General features: G+C 42.9%; 1 protein-coding gene across 13 annotated transcripts in view; it reads right to left on the bottom strand.

Moving 5' to 3' along the window:
* LOC111248900 (uncharacterized) overlaps positions 1–16,634 on the bottom strand; it is a 154,752-nt gene that overhangs the window by 119,515 nt on the left and 18,603 nt on the right. For 3 of the 13 annotated variants that reach the window (XR_015326250.1, XR_015326251.1, XM_086986840.1), the window contains exon 2: positions 1,062–1,194. The exons of 9 other annotated variants lie outside the window; for them this stretch is intronic. The gene's annotated coding sequence lies outside the window, so the exon portion shown is untranslated. Of the gene's footprint in view, positions 1–14; positions 166–1,061; positions 1,195–16,634 lie in introns of all 13 variants that reach the window. One more of the 13 variants, XR_015326248.1, reaches the window with a different exon arrangement.

Genomic DNA, 16,634 nt, shown 5'->3' with positions numbered 1-16,634 from the left:
CAATACCAACTTACTGCAAATGTTTATCTCAATAAAAGAGCGAAAACCGGTACGTAAAACGCAGTATCATCTGCGAAAATGGTGGATACTCGCACAGAAATAGATCCAACAGTTCGTTTGCGAGCTTGTATCGATATTCCGGTTTTTTTTTTCTTGGCGTAACGGCTGTAACAGAAAAACAAACAACATGATCATCAGAAAATGGCCCGAGAGCAAAAAGCAGGAGGAGCAATAAAAGGGGAACGATACGAAGAGCTGGTAGGCAGTGGAAAATTCGCGTAGTATCCCTGTGCACCTGCTGGCGCAGTACGAATGGTAACGTGCCAGCAGCTTACTTGACGACAACTCAAACCCAAACAAATAAAGCAGTAAGATACATGGTGCATTATGGGTCTGCACACCTAATACGGTGTAGACCAACCTAGGAAAAAGCTCGGCCAATTTACGGGTGGCAATTAGCGTGACATACACATCGCGCACTTTATAAAATGTATCCATAATAGTGCCCCATCATAGAAAAGGGGCAATCATATATTTACTATCCTTGATTCACCTCTGTAGGGCCGGCAAATTGTCCTGAAGGAGCCGCGCGTCGCGCAATGTTACCCTCTCCATTCTCAGTTAGTTCGTCGGTGAGATCTATCTATACGATATGGTTCTAGCCGGCCTCGTTGACCTGTTGGAGTACGTATTCAGTACTCATCACAGCATCGTTAGTGAATTTGTCAGATCGTGAATCGCATCAGATCTCTGAGTGACTAAGTGTCGCTGTGTTTGCTTGTCTGAGAGTTTTTTGGCTGTAACTGAGCGTGGCGTCCCCTCGGACGACTGAGAAGTGATGCAAACAGCGAAGCTCAAAAAAAAAATAGGAAATAGTGGTAGTTCAATAAGAGGCTCAAAAATAAGAGAAAAAAAAAAACAAGTAATCACATACGAGCTTTTTCCTTTCCGATGTGTAACTATTACGATAGCGGTGACTTGAGCTAGAGTATTTAGTTCTTCGTTACACCGATAGTTGTATATGTGCATATAATAGCTTGGATGTTACTTTGTTAACTCACCAATGCACCGTACAGCCTAGCTTGATTTGATAAAAGTAATGTTATGCGAGTTACAGGCTGTGACGACCGATGGATTGACATTATGGGCTACGACGCATTGCCTAAGCTGTTCTTTCGTTGGCAACGGTTTGGCCTGCAACAACGAGAAGAAATACCCTTGTTGTTTTATAGCTATAGAACTTTTAATGCTGCCACAAGTATATACCTACGCAGAGGTGCGCAATACTAGGTTTTGCAGACGATACTATTCGCAGAGAATGCACGATATGATCATTTTCCACAGTCGAACTAAAGGGACCCCGCCGCCACCTTGCGAGCGGACAGAGGTGCCTGAAATATTTCTGCCTCAGATCCACCAATAATGTTTGCATTTAGTGCCGACTGGGCTCTTCACGTCTACCGAGACGAACCCGAAGTACGTGATACCCTTTAGGCCGTTCGTCCGAAATAGCCATTACGACATCTACAATACGACAGAAGTAATAATAGGACAGAGCTACCCAATTATCGTTACATTTTTTTTTATATCGTTTACCGCTGTTTGCTAGGGAGGGGCTGAGCAGGAATCACTAAAGGGGGCAATGAAAATCGCAAAATCGCCCAAAATCTTTTCCTTTCATTTTGTGTCAGCTCCATCTCGCTTTTGCCCCTCGCGCTATCATCTGATCGCCCGTCCACCCCCTCCCTCATTCCTTGTGAAACACAGCAGTGCTATCAACGACAACGGCAGTGACGACGGCACCAGTTAATAATCGTACTCGCAGCAAAAATAAATGCTACAAAAAATCACTATCATAATTTAGTATAATTCTACCCTGCGAAATCAACGAAACGCGCTAGCACTGGCGTCTCCAATGCTTTTCGTGTTCGTTTTCTTGATCGTAATCGCTTCGTTGTTCTTTCTGCTGCCTATTGGCGTCTGAAAGAAATCGTCACTGCCGCCGCCGCCGCCGCAGAGCACCGTATTTTGCAGCTTCTTGCTTTACAGCTATTCGAAACAGTCGCATCGACATCATCATCAACGACAGCAACGCCACCGCCACCGCCTCAGCAACGGCAAAGATAAGCGGAAACACGCGCGAAGTCCAAATCGAAATGGCATCAAGCTGATAAAAACAGATGTACAACAAGAACACACATGTGATCCGTTCCGATACGATACGGCCGAACAAAGAGCGACCCGTCAAGACGTGCATTTCGCGCGTTGCGGCACAAACCAGCCGACGGCGGCGATGCGACCGCCTCCATCGGTTCGACCGACGAGGCCACCGGTGTCGCCGCTCGTAACGAACGCGCATACGAACAGGGGAGGATGGGGCAAAAAAGAGCAAGCGCAGAGAGAGAACGAGAGTCATAAAATAAAATATGCATTCAATCCGCTTCGAGGCTGACAAAGTGGGCAAATTAAGACGGATTCGAAATCGTTCGTCTGATGGGTTATCATTCATTGAGCCTTTGTCTATTGTCAGTCCTACGGAGAACGACTTTCGATGCAATGGTGGATTATGTTGTAATTATATCTACATAGGAAGGACAGCTTTTTTCATTGGTTATTACTAACAGGCTCCTGTATTCTACTTTACATCGTATTTAGCTGGAGAATAGTTAACCTGTGAAAAAAACACAAGTCTCCAAATCGGGTTATTGGTGGTAATATACTCAGAATCAGAGCTAAGCCGGTTTGCTTTTCGGATAGCATATAGGTCAATCTCGACACTGCTCTTCCCTAAGCCATTAGCCTCATTTGGCGACCAGCCATTCGATATTAATATCGACAAAGTATCTCCAGTTGGTTAAGAAGACCTATTCTTAAGAATGTATACAAATTACCATAGACACCTGTTCATACGGAGAAGAATTGAATTTTACCACCGAGCTTTTGTTCACCGTCCATCCGCCATTGCTCCCCTCGTTTCTGATCAACCTACGCTCCCTCTTATGGGCGTTTCATACAACACGGACCGATGCGCCACAAAATTTGGCAAATGCCGTCCGGTACGCCGAGTGTTCTCTTGCTACGTACATTTAGTGCCAATAGGAACCATCATTTGAGTTGTTACAACGGTATGACCGATAATCGGCACTAGTAATAATATTGGCAATTACTATCGCCGTATGATTATAGGATTCGAGATTAGGAATAGACGCGTTCACATTTCGCTGTCACTGTCGTATCATTAGATTTAACGGACGATTCAGGCTCTGCCTACCCTCACCGAAGGAAGAAATGTACGACTTTTAAGGGTTTGCCTACTCGTAACTGCCCGCACGGTTCGTTGGCCTTCGGCAAGACGGCCGTCGAGAAGTTAGCGAGTCGAGGGATTCATGTTCATTGTGTTGTTTTAGGTGATTCAACCAATAATCAAGGCGACAAAAGTCCTTATTGCCGTTTTTCTTGTCGTCTGTGCTGTCTCTTTGGGACGGCCTGAGGCTGGGCTAATTTGTAATTCTGTTCCTTAGGTTAAGCAGAGCAGCCTCTCCGAAATGATCGTGGCTCAGTTAGGTGTTATCTTGTGATAGGTACACGTCTATGATAAGATGATTTGTCGTAAGGAATATATGTCGAATTCGATTGCAGAACGCGTCAGCCAGCGGAAAAAATTTCAACGTACAATATCTCTGTATAGAATATTACTCTGATCTGAAGGAAGCTGAGCGTGTTGTTATGCATGGGAACCTTTGCGCATGAGTACTGCATTGATGTCCTCTTAGGACCGGGTTGATTGCTGGAACTTACAACTCTGTACTCGGCATATACACGTTAGACATTTGTCATGAGTATGCTGGTTGAGTTCGAAGAGCTATACCCGATCAATTTGCCTACATTTTAATGCCTCTCCGCTAAGATAGCTCTATCATGCCGCAACGCATGAGCCCTAAAAAAAGACAACAAACGTGTTAAATCCATTTTCACATATTGGAAATTTCATTGTACGTTAGAAACGCACATGGTAGTCCTCTAATTCCACTCACTGTAAACCTTGCCGAACTCTGTTCACAAATCTTCACCTGAATTATCCAGACTCATTTCAGATCCTCACATGACGGGAGACACCTAATAAATAAATCCTCAGTATTCGACAGTGTCACTAGTTTGGCAAGTATATCTATTAATCAAACCAGAGGAAATCTACGATAGAATAAGAATAAGCTTAAATTTGTCTGAAGTCAAACTCGCATACTCACGCCTTCAGTCAACCCATCTCGTTTGACTACTTCACATCTGTTCGAAGGCTTCTAGCCGTCACGAGTTCAGGAAAATCTGATAAAATCAAAGGCAAAAGCATGTAACGCACGCCGTACAGCGTGCCAAACAAACGTACGTGGATTTTTTTATATCATTCAGGTAGACAGCTGATTAGAGTATGAATGGGTTTTATAATCGATTTTGTGTCGTTTGTCATTTACTGACCGCGGATACATTGTTAACTCAGTTACCGCAAAATTGAATAACAAGAAATTACCTAGTTTTTTTTTTTAACTAGGATGGGAACCAGCTTTTCTCACTGAAGCCAATCTATATAGTGAGGACACCTACTTGAAATACAGCCTGCCATTACCAATATCATAAATGGAAATAGTGCCAAAATAACTATTGCTGAATTACATGTGTCCCGAATAGAAAAGAGGTCGTATCTGCGCATTTGGACGCTGTCAAACGTTCCTCCCCCACCCCATAGCAAAAATATCAATGATTATAGAAAAAAGCATAAACACTATATAATATATACTAATGAATTGGATCGCAATCCTTTCAATGGAAAGCAATTTATCTGAAAATTTAGCAGGTTTCCAATAATATAAAGAATTATGTGGGCGCTGCAATTTTGGATAGCGAAAACTCATTGGAAATGAGAAATTTTTCTTTCATATGAGATCTCTGTACTATAAAATGAATGACAACCCTTATAATTTTCGATAGGATAGCGCTAACGATGGATACTGTTGTTTTTTTTTTTTTACAGAAATTCAAGGACACGGCTGTGCATTTCAGGTCCTTATCAATATGGGTCCCGTGTCGCCCATAGTAACTTTACGGGCAAATAGCTCGTTTTGATTAAACTAATCAGTATCTTCAACTTAGTGTTAGTTAACACTAACACTAAGTTGAAGATACTGGTTAGTTACGAATAGGTTGTTTCGTGCTGGCTATTTCTTCTACACAATGGCCGCGCCTAGGAGCATTACGTATTCATGAAAAAAAAAAGAAAACAGTTTAAATGGAAATTTGTTCTCGGTTTCTCGATTCTCGTTCGCACAGTGTAATGATATCGTGTTAGGTCACACTTGAGACGATTTATTTGATCTTATCAGCGCATCTATATGTGTATATATAGTGAGAAATGAGCGACGGCACACAAAGCTTTATCCTTTTATAGACTCTACGGTCGTATTTCTTTGAAAATTTTCTGCTTCAGCTTCAGTATATCAGCAATGACCCATTTACTTTGACCGGCCATCAACATAGTATCCGGTGATCACAGAAAGCAGCTCAGCTCAACAGGAGCGCCTAGAAACATGTGCAGCATACGATAATTTAGACTTACCGTAGTAAACTTGAGAAATTTGATTGAGCTCGGTATCCGAGTACCTCATCCGCCAGTCAGTGTTAGAACAGGAACGTAACAACAATACAAAGTGGGTCTTTCGCTGGCAAGAACTCAATAGAAGTCAATAAAAGTGAAGCAACGCGTGCATAGTAGCAGCACTGAATTCGAATTCAAATTAGAAAAAAAAAATGCCATAGCCATAATTTGAATGAGTAAACAATTACGGCTCAACATGATATGCCTGCCCCCATTTCTTCGCTTGCTAATAATGCCACCGCTGTGCTGGTCGCCCCTCTGCTTCTAAGATCGGACTATGTGGCGTGTCTGACTTTGTTGACGTTTTACCGGGTGGCTCACGCGAGCGCCATAGGCCGGCTGGATACAACGAACGAAATCGAGAAGCGTGTCGATAAAAGACAGAGGTAGCAGCCGTTACCCGACTGAGTCCGTACTGGAGCTCTTGCAGCTGATCAGCTTTTAATGATCGAGTCGATGTTGAAAAACATGAGTGATATATTATGATCAGATTAATACATAGAATAGGATTTATAAATAGAAGAATAACTATGACAACGTTGGCGCCAGCGACTGCACCAACAGTAGCAAAAGGCACAGTTTCGTCTAACGAATTACTTGAGAGTGTTTCAATGCTGATCAGAAACCTCGATTTGTACAGATTTGGAACTTCAATTCTAATTGAAACCAATAAGACATTGGATTGACCAGTGTCTTATTGGTTTCGAATGCGATATAGAAGCGGGTTATTTGAAAGCAAGTCTTAGATTACGCAAACACCTCCACAAAAATCATTCACCCCGTTGTGTCGGTGGAGTAAGAAGAGTACACCAACGTCAACTTACTAGTACCCTTCTAGTTAGGCTAAATCTAGTGTATATGTAAAGCTAACAAAGGTCTTCATATTTTCGTACATGCTCGTTACATTCAAAGTTAACTCACATGCTTCCCCCCAACTGGACATTTTATCTCTATATATATATATATATATATATATTTTTTCAAGACCCCCGATTTCTCTAGTTACGTCAACTCTAGATCAGTTGTCTAATATTGAGGATAATCGTGGCTAGCCAACAGTTTAACCGCTTGAAATTTAACATTAAATGTCGATTAAGCTAACAGCACGGGCGGCGTAGAACTAATATGGATCTATAAAATGTGCGCAGTCCATTTAAGTGGTCCATCACGTGCCGTTCGTGGTTCGCCACAGCTACTTCTGTTTCTACTATGAGGGTAAAAGACTTCAATCTGAAGTGAGGTGGGAGTAGGTATTGCTTGCCGATGGGCACGCGCCCCATAGACCACAGTATCCTGACTGTGTCCCCTACTAATCGAATGGAAGGTTGAGAGTATCCTGTCGTGCGCTCAGAGATCAAACCCAAACAATTTCGAGACCCGTTATAAGGTCAACTTTCATTTAGCCTTCAACTTAACCTTCAATATCGATTTAAATTCGCTTTACCAGCCAGCTAGCCAGACGATAACGGCGGCAGACCCGCCCGAACAACGGCTTTCGTGCACCGATCGCCGAGGCGACCACTTCGTCCGTCAATACTTAGTTTCCGTCCAGTGCAGTTACTCAGGGAAGGGCGGAGGGCAAAACACACTTCAATATTCTGATGCTTAACTCACCCTAAGTACTTGAGTGGAGTACAATAACTGTTAAGGGCGTTTAGGTCTCACGAACGTGCTAACAAATATGCCTAACTGCACGTAGTACAAGGGCCAACGAAGGACCGTGAAACTTCGAAAAGTTGTGAGCAACAGCGTCTTATAGTGAAATATTGATATTTTCGTTGAGCCCGTAGAACGCTGGAGTTGTCCTACAGGCAATAACAAATACTTGAAGAAAAGTAGATTTTTTAATCAAAGTTAAATTCTGACGATGATTTCAATTATTATTTTTTTTTTTTAATATGCTCAAACTATTTTTTTGAGCAAAAGAAAAAATAAACTGAAAAAACTTGAGGCAACGAAAGACGGCTACATACCCCACACCAAGTGGCTGGTTCAATATAAGAAAAACTTATGCTCTTTCGAAGTTCAGCGAAAGGCATTTAAATGCATTTTCGGTAGAAATGTATCGTATACGCTAGACCTTATAGTGAATGATTCTTTTGCAAAGTTTCAAGTGTTGCCGGCTTGCTAACAACAACATAGTTATTGGCTGTCCAGCTCTAGAAACCGATTATAGTAGTCGCTAAGGGTAGGCAACCAACTTACAGTCCCACATTGCCTCGACTCCTATGCCTAATAAACTTAAAAAAAATTCTCATTATTTGTCGAGGCGCATAGATTCATGTTGCTTATGAAACCGTCTAACGGACAGCCCTCGGCTTCCTGTGTATTCAAAACTTCTACATCAATAGGGAGTCATATCTCTGAAATGTTAATGCATCAAACGCGGCTCCCGTATGCTCCATAGAGTTCTCCCTTTTATCTTTTCAGCCTAAGTGTAATCGCGTGCGTTTGTATTCTGCTATCTTCGCGAAGCGTATCCTACTAACTTCAGAAGCAACTGGTGAGTGTCGATGACACTTATTTGAACGGTGAGTTGCCGATACCGCCAAACCTCCTGCGGATAGGTTGTACTTTTGCCAAGCGCATTGTACAATAGAAGGTTGAATTTTTCGACATTTTCGACGGTGTCAAGCGAAGCTAACGAGCACTCTACCTTCGTAGACGACTCTGGTGCACGACACGAAGCACAGCGGTTGCCGGCCGCTTTTAGGAACTCCGAATATTACACATTACCGAGAGACAGACTCGGGTATGACCGAATTTCACGAAGGAGGAACTGCGAATATCGTGGCCCATATATCAACACGTGAGTGAAAAATGGCTTGTTTTGTGTTGCTGAAAAATGTATGTACGTGCATCTACGTACTGAGCGACGAGTTAGCTGAAGGTATATCAATCTTTTTGAAGCTATCGTTAGTTTTGATTGCGTTCACTCTAGAGCCGTCGATCGATAGCTGAGCAACTGGTCGAAACTCAATGTTTGCATTGTCCTCAATCTACACCATAAATGGTCAGCAAATTTAATTAAAAAAACATTAATTGTAGTAATAGGTGTTTTCGATATTCTGCTGTTTTTGTTCAGTGTAACAGAACATAACACTATGACCCCAGCCCATTCAGCCATGCATAATGAAAAAAAACATGAGCGGTAGCAAGGTCTCGTTTCATTGCAATCCTCGTAACGCTGATCGGTTTGATTGTTGCCTTTATATGCCATTACATAAATTATATGTGTGTACAAGCAGATAAAAATACACATTTCCGGCGCTTATAACAAACACTACCATCGAATAAACTCTAACTGTAGATAAACGCAATAGATTTTGGATTACACTGGTCATCAGATACACTCGCCTATACTTATCAGTCGGTATCTGCGAAGTGCTCGATATATGAACCCGGCTTAATTTTACCTATTGCTTAAGATGTGTAAATAGACTAAAAACGTACAATTTTATCGCATACCTTCCTCGGCCGGAATGACTTGCGAAGCAGATCTTATACAGATCTCAAGGACGATTAATATCTCAACTTGACCTATTTGTTCTCACGAGCTATGACACAGATCTTCTCAAAATAGAAACGTTCGAGCCATATTCTATAAGTGGTACGGACAGTTATATAATATGCAGAATGCCAGGCCTCTACTCTGCACAGCTTGCAAAGCCATCTATCTACTAGCTAGACACCCCATGCAGAGAAACCAGACATACAAGAACCCGAGTCCAGCTAATGGCATCCACCATGACACATCAACCCCAAGAACTCATCTATTCGTCCACTAACTTCATTTCATCGTGAAGTAGCTAGCTTGAAACGGCACCCTCAACGCCTTCGTGTCAGACAGTACTGGTCAAGCGAACGAGTTTTCACCGGTACCGGGGGAAATGGGGTCACAAGCAAACAAATGCAATAATCGGCAATACCCAAACAAACATTCGAGGAGAACAATTCTAGCCGAAAAGAAGCACTAGACTGATTGAAATGGAAAGAAGCGGCTCAGGGTAAAGTCGTAACCGAACGACTGCTGTTGTTCTTACCCTCGGGTGACACGACGCCCCCGCTGGCCTGTACCCCGCACACACTCTGGTTTACTATTATTATGGCAAGATTACTGGGAAAAAAGAAGATACATCAATCGAATAAACAGAACCGCCTTAGCCAAATGCCAGCGACCAACTGCTGTTGCTGACGAGTTAGTGGAGTCAGCTGGGAAAGCTGAGCGAAGTGGCCTGATCGCAAAGACGCTGGGTTATCAATGGGGAAGCATAGATTAGAACAAAGAGAAAAATCGTTTAAGATGCTTCATCAGCAATTCATTGTATCACACCTATTTCTATGCAAGAAATCAGAACGTCATCCAGCTCAGCCTGTGCTAGAACTATACAGGCAGTATCAAATTCAAGTTCATTGATTGTAATAGGACGGCAGTGTAAACGAAAAAGCCGTTAGCTTTTCTGTTATTGCAGCTAAAATTCATCTAATACAAGTCTCTATTAGGGTGTCGAACGGTTAAAAATGTTTTTTTTAACTGAATGCGTTCTTATCGTTTTTTCTTTTGGCCCTTCGTATTCCTACACAGCCAATCACCAGCTGTTTAGTCTCTTTAGGATCCGGATCGTCGTAGAGTGATGTCGCGCCGTCGATCGTTCAGGTTGATTCGTAGCCTTGTTAACTTTGCCCGTCCAACACATTCTCATCACGTATCATCGCGCTATCTGTACCTCTGTCCCATTCAGCTAATCTCGAAATTGTCATAAAACAATGTAAATATTGGAAATTGAAGAGGTCCTTTTTAGAATGCCCTATCCTGCGTCGTATCAGCTTGTTATTCATCTCCCTCTTCTATGTATAATTCGGTCCAAGAACACGCTTCTGTTTCGGGGCGAAACGATCTGCCGAGTTTAACGATCAGTTTCGCAGACTCCTAAACCAGCTAAATTCACCGATCTACGTCTTGTTTTGACTACCGCCATTGTCATCAGGCAGCAGTAACTTCAGCTGAAACCAGTCATGCTCCACCCGCGTCCTCGAAAGCGCTGCTCTGCTCGAAGAGTGAAAAAAGTCACAAACGCAGGCGAATGGAGACCGGGAAAAGTGTTATCCTTATCAACGGGCTCGCGAGTCCCTGTGTAGGTCCGTATGCTTTGTGTGTCTTGTGTACCCACATAGATGAATGTGAGAATGGTAGACAGAAATCGACCCGGGTAGCTGGCGGTACAACTGCTTATTATATCAGCTAAACAACATTCAGGTATCACAGCCATGACCCGTCGTCGTTCTGGTAGGCTATGACGGGGGCGGCGATGGTGGACATTTTTAAAGAGCGACCTTTGAGTCCTTTATCGTCTGGCTGGCTGGCTGGCTGGCTAACTGAGATGGCTGACGGAGAAATATTTCGGTTGTCTAAACGTTCGGTCACACTGATGTTTGTTGAGCGCCAGATTTTAAACGATAATAACAGTTGAGCCAACTGCACTAGTTAGTTGGTGGATCTAATAAATGTTTTGGCGCGCCGTAGAAGCGTAACGTACGGAACATAAATTCGTAGATTACGAGGACATGACTGAAGGAAATGTTCGCGTTCCTACACATATTTTGTCGCTGGAGTTAGGGATTCTTTACCTTGTTTCTTTTTGAGGATCTTCGTGTTGAGGTCACACAAGGACTTTGAAAATAGTTCTGCCTTCGCAGGTCACACGCGTCGAAGTGATGAACATTGGAACATTACACAGCAAAAGGAAATTGGGCAATCTTGAATTTCTTATAAATAGATAGATAGATAGATAGATAAACATTTATAGCTCTGCAGCAGCAGTAGCAGTGGCGGTAATTTTACAGGGCAAATACGAGGCTCAACAATTGCACCTATAAGGACAAAAAAGAACTAGAACTCGGACCTAGTTTTTGGATCGGCGTACGTTAGCTGAGTGTTCGTCTGTACAGAAGCATAGTTATACGTTAGAAGAGAGGCTATGCATCGGCTATTTCCGAACAGCGTTAGGAAACGAACATGAGCCAATTTGGAAAAATCTTACAGTCGCTTTATCGTATCGTCATTGAAAGCTAATGCGACCCAGAAAATATTTGACCTTGGTTAAAACATCACAAGCCTTAAAATGGGGACAAGTAAAAGACAAATTCTACGCTTGGATGTATGCACGGCGTGCATAATCGTACGCGGTGTGCTAATGTTTCCCATGCTTCTGGTCCTTTTCGTACTAACGAGAACCTGTCTAACGGCGCTCAGAATAAGACAAAACAGAAACGTAGATAAATCGAGGTGGTTCTTTGTTATTAGTTAGGCATGATCAAGTTGGCTTTCCTGATGATTCCTCTATCGGCCTGTTGTTTTTCGTTCGATAATTAAGCTGCTAGACATTGCTTCAGACGGCTGATCCCTGTTCGCACGAGACGATGGCCCGCTGCTATTGTAACTGCTTCTATCGAGGGTGGAGTGGGCAAAGTCACAGCGCCCAAATCTAACGGCCCATGTTGATGAACGCGATAAGCCGGCGAGTCACACCAGACGTGTCAATATCGGCACACTATACTGTGCAATTGTTATCGCCTACATATCATCTGTCATCTGTTCCCGCCGGCGCAGTGGCCGAGTTATTTGTGATTAATTCTATTCGTGTCTGCCATCTTGCGCGAGTATCATTTTGTTGTCGGCTCTAGCGGTCCCTCAAGAGCCCAGGGGCAGAGTGGCCAGACGGCTGAAAAATACAGGAGCTCAGGTATCTAACAATGGTCACAATATCAGGAACCTAACAATGGTGGAACATTAGTTCATTTCGACTTTCTGCTGTGCAACGTTATGGAACCGTCTAATGTTACGGGCTATACTAGTGCATACTTAACGGGTACTGAGTGACTGCGGATAGCTTAACAGCATACAGAGCAGTAGGCTCACGAGTACAACTTTACGCGTTCGGATGCTGTAGAAATCCGACGAGAACGAAAGCGAACGGGGCTGTATCAGACTACTATGTAACGATTACAGTTCAGAAGACCGGCCGCCAAGCTAGGAGAGCGACCCCCAGCTAAGGCTGCACCACCCACTTGTATCGTTGACTTTGTTCATGTTGATGCTGCTGCTCCTGTTAATAAAATTAAATTGTTAAGCCAGCAGTTCAGAAATAGCTGAACGGCTGTTGGAAAGGCAGACAAGCACATATATATATGCGTTGTACATGATCGTAGTGTACAATGCAGTGTTATCTGAGGCAGGGAATACAGAAAGAATAGTGGAAAATGGAGATATTAAGATGGGGCGGTAAACAGCCCCAACGAAGACAAGGATTTGAATCGTTAATTTTACAGTAGCGTTCGACTTCGTGCCCAATCTGATGGCAGGTTCACTGCGGATAATCGGGCATCGTTGAAATTGGAACAGCAAAGCCAGCGCAAGCGCCTTTTGATATAAACAGTTAGACAATGAATTAATTTTTTTAGAAAATACTTAGACAAGATTTGTTTTTTGAAATAAGGCACTTTTCATTTTTTGTCTTTCAGATGATTTTAGGTCTACCATATTCAAAGAATTAGGTATCTTTTAAATGCCTAACCCAATCGCCTCTAACAATTGCCCCTAGAGAGTCCTGACCCGTCACATCACTTTCTTATTCTCTAAAAACGTTTTTAATATTTGTAATCTGAACTGGCGCCTTTTTTTATTAATTAAAGTAACCTACTTAATCATTATGTTGGCATAGTACGCGTGTACAAATGCGATCGAAGCAAATATTTTTTTAGTATGTAGCCATCGATTCAACTAGCTACATCTGTCTAGGTTGGGGAAATTTCTATTAACATTTAGAACTGGCCAACGCTACAGTCCGCTTGTATATAATAAGCTGGATTGGGGTGGCCTCGTTTCATTTCCCCGGAATACCATAAAAATGGGGTACAGACGCTCAACTCCGAGGCGTTTCTATCGGCGGTCTCTCCCGAGCGACCGCCAATCGTTATAGGTTCCTTCGCTGGCCACCATTGTCGTCCTTGTTGAACAAGCGATGTGGCAGTCTCAGCTTTGCACTCTCACTGGTCAACGCCGGCTTCGCATATGTGTTAGCTAGCTAGCTAGCTAGCTGGGTGGGTGACCAGCCGCTTGGCTAACTGCGTGGTGCGAAGCAGTCTGAAGTGTAAGACGGGCTGAGTCGGTCAGTTCGTCTGCTGGCCTCCACCCCCGCATATGGTAACCCCGGAGAAAGGACCCACTGGAGATGAGATGTGGCTGTTTGCTCCAGCTCTCCTCAACTTCTTCTTCTATTTCTACTACTCCGGTATGTACAAACTTATGTACTCTCGTATGAACAAGAAACGACAGATAGGCTCACACATACGCAGGCTCGCGTACCTCACATCACCGTGGTCGTGCAGGGTCTAAACTGGCCAGTGCACAAGCGCTCAACTGACCAATGGCCCTCCTAAAGATGACTCAGCGATCTGCTTACTGCCTCCCACCGGAGTCGGCTTCCTTGGTGACCGTGGTGACTATACTGATTCTACCACCTCAAATACTTCTACGCTAAGGAACGCCCGATGTTCCTTACATCCCTACAATCCACTCTCCAACCCCCAAGCCCAGCCCGCAAAATTGTCCCCTTTAGGCTACTGAATAGTAGGCGAGCTACCCTGTACTGGTAACCTATAATATTCGTCAACCTCCTTCACGCGGACGCTACCACAAACCCGATCTGCGAAAACAGCTTGGCCATCAATTTTTGGCGGTGAATAAAAAATGCATGCCAAATGCTATTAGCGCATAGTAAAGAACCGTTATCAGAGAGGTTCGACGGCTGGTGAAAAGGCACCGCCAGACGTTGCCTAAGCAATAGTAGGACACTATAGTGTAAGACCAATTATTGATTCGCAAATTTTACGCAGAATATTTATAGAGAATTGTTCCTTGTCATGTAATTCGAGTTAGAAAATACACACACTATTGAGGATCAGCTGCTCACCGTTAATATAAGATAATACTGCGCTTCAGCAAGATGTTTTGAGATTCAAGTCCGATCCTACTGGCCTTAGGCACTCTTTCACTAGGTTTCGAACCTAGACCTCCTTACATGTGTCCTAGGCTTAACAGAGCTTGTAGTACTTCAATATTTTCAAACGTCTCTTTAGTATCAACGAGCCAGGCGCGTACTTGCTAGCCCCCGTAAACACGCCTATACGCGCGGTGTAGTTTAGTCCAAATGCTCTTACCAGCGACTATTACTTGCTTCTCCAGAAGTAGACCAGGTACTCTGATCTGTCTGTTCCTTCAGATTTCCAACCACTGACCATATTCACGCTGTTCTAGGCACGTGAGTTTCTGGACATTATGACACTACGACATTCGGACGGATATGACGTAGTACAGATTTTTCACTGAATTCTAGATAAAAAATAAATCAATAGTTTTCTTTAGTTTTTCGTTTATCGTGCAGATTTACTCACAAACCAATAAAAAATAAATTAAGCGATCATTTAAGTTACTATAATAAATTATATTGCATTGATATAATATAACTATTATCCGGCACTACATTTGCGTTTACTGTTTCATTTTCTCTTTTTTTCCATTATATTATTAAGAATAGTTATTATATACGGTACTTTAGTGGTGATACATAGTCATACGATCCGGCCTCATGTGCCTTATGAACAAATGAGAAAAATGATGCATTACGCCCTCTAACTCCATCTTCAACCGCCATCCGCATGGCGGCGCTGTTCTACTGCCTACTATTTATTAATAACACAAATAGTCGCCTGACAACTTTGCGAGACCCGTCGTCGTCATTAAGAAGTGATTTTTAATTAAAAAAAATCGACTTCTCGAGAAGATCACCAGTTCCGATAGACAAGGGAGAGAAGCGTTTGGTAAATCGCACTATGCTATTCCATTTGAGTTACCCTTCATAAAACCAGTAGACCTGCTTTCAGTCAGGTGACTTCTGCGACTGTTCTACAGAGAACAGGGCTTTCGCTAATGGCTATCCTATACGGGCCCGTCCGAATTTCCACTCGTTTCAATCGGAACATCGCTCAAGGAGCAAATCTATCGACTCGAGGGCCATTGGTGGCCAGTGTACAAAAATGGTTGTCCATCCAGTTGGTAAATAGCATTACGTGAGCATAGTGCATGCGCGATGTATTGGCATAGCGACAGGGGAACGTCGGTCTGGGTATGGGACGCGGCGTTGCTCGCCCGAGGCTTCTCTGCCTGCCAATGGCAGGAAAATATATGTACGCTGTTGAAGATGCTAAATATAGAAGGTAATACTGGCCTTCGTATCTTCACTGATCAATCAGTGAGGAAAATTGAAAGGAAGTTGTAGCCGAGGGTTGTTGGGAGCTACGCTGAAAACAGGAAGGGGGCTATTGCCCCTTCCTCAAAGACAGAATCAGAGGAAAGATGAATGAAAAATATGTAAATTAAATTATTGTTTTTATACTGTACGTTGTTTAAAATAACGATTAATGAAGAAATATCGAAAGGTTGAAAAGATAGGATGCGACGATTTTGTTTACTCCTGTGCCAGCTCTCGTTGCTGTTCGTCGCGATATTGGCCCTCCGAAGACTGAAATTTCCACATGACACACGCGTCGACAAACACGCTCAAATAGAACTTATCCTCCAGATTTGTATTCTATGTAATTTCCAAGGGATCATAACATAGCTATCACCAACTTATCTGCAAAGTCTACAATTTCAACTTATCTCTACATAGTAGTGCATTCCTTTTATCTGCTCTAAATCGGACGAGATAAATTGAACAAAATTACATTCTTTGATACTTGACGGCCTTCAAAGGCAGCACACGCTGCTAGACACATTTGTATCATCTTCATAATTTTTTTTATGTCAAATACTTCGCCATCTTAATCACATACTTCAAATGATACAAAGAACCATTAATTTGAACAATTAGTCATAACCCGGTCAGTCAGACTTATGCAGTAGAGAGACTTTGATACGAAACAAAAA

This window comes from Varroa destructor, unplaced genomic scaffold (assembly GCF_002443255.2).
Source record: "Varroa destructor unplaced genomic scaffold, Vdes_3.0 BEIS01000004.1, whole genome shotgun sequence".
In the NCBI taxonomy this organism is placed as follows: Eukaryota; Metazoa; Arthropoda; class Arachnida; order Mesostigmata; family Varroidae; genus Varroa; species Varroa destructor.
The sequence above is the reverse complement of the archived record's forward strand: the minus strand, read 5'-3'. Positions and strand labels throughout refer to the sequence as shown.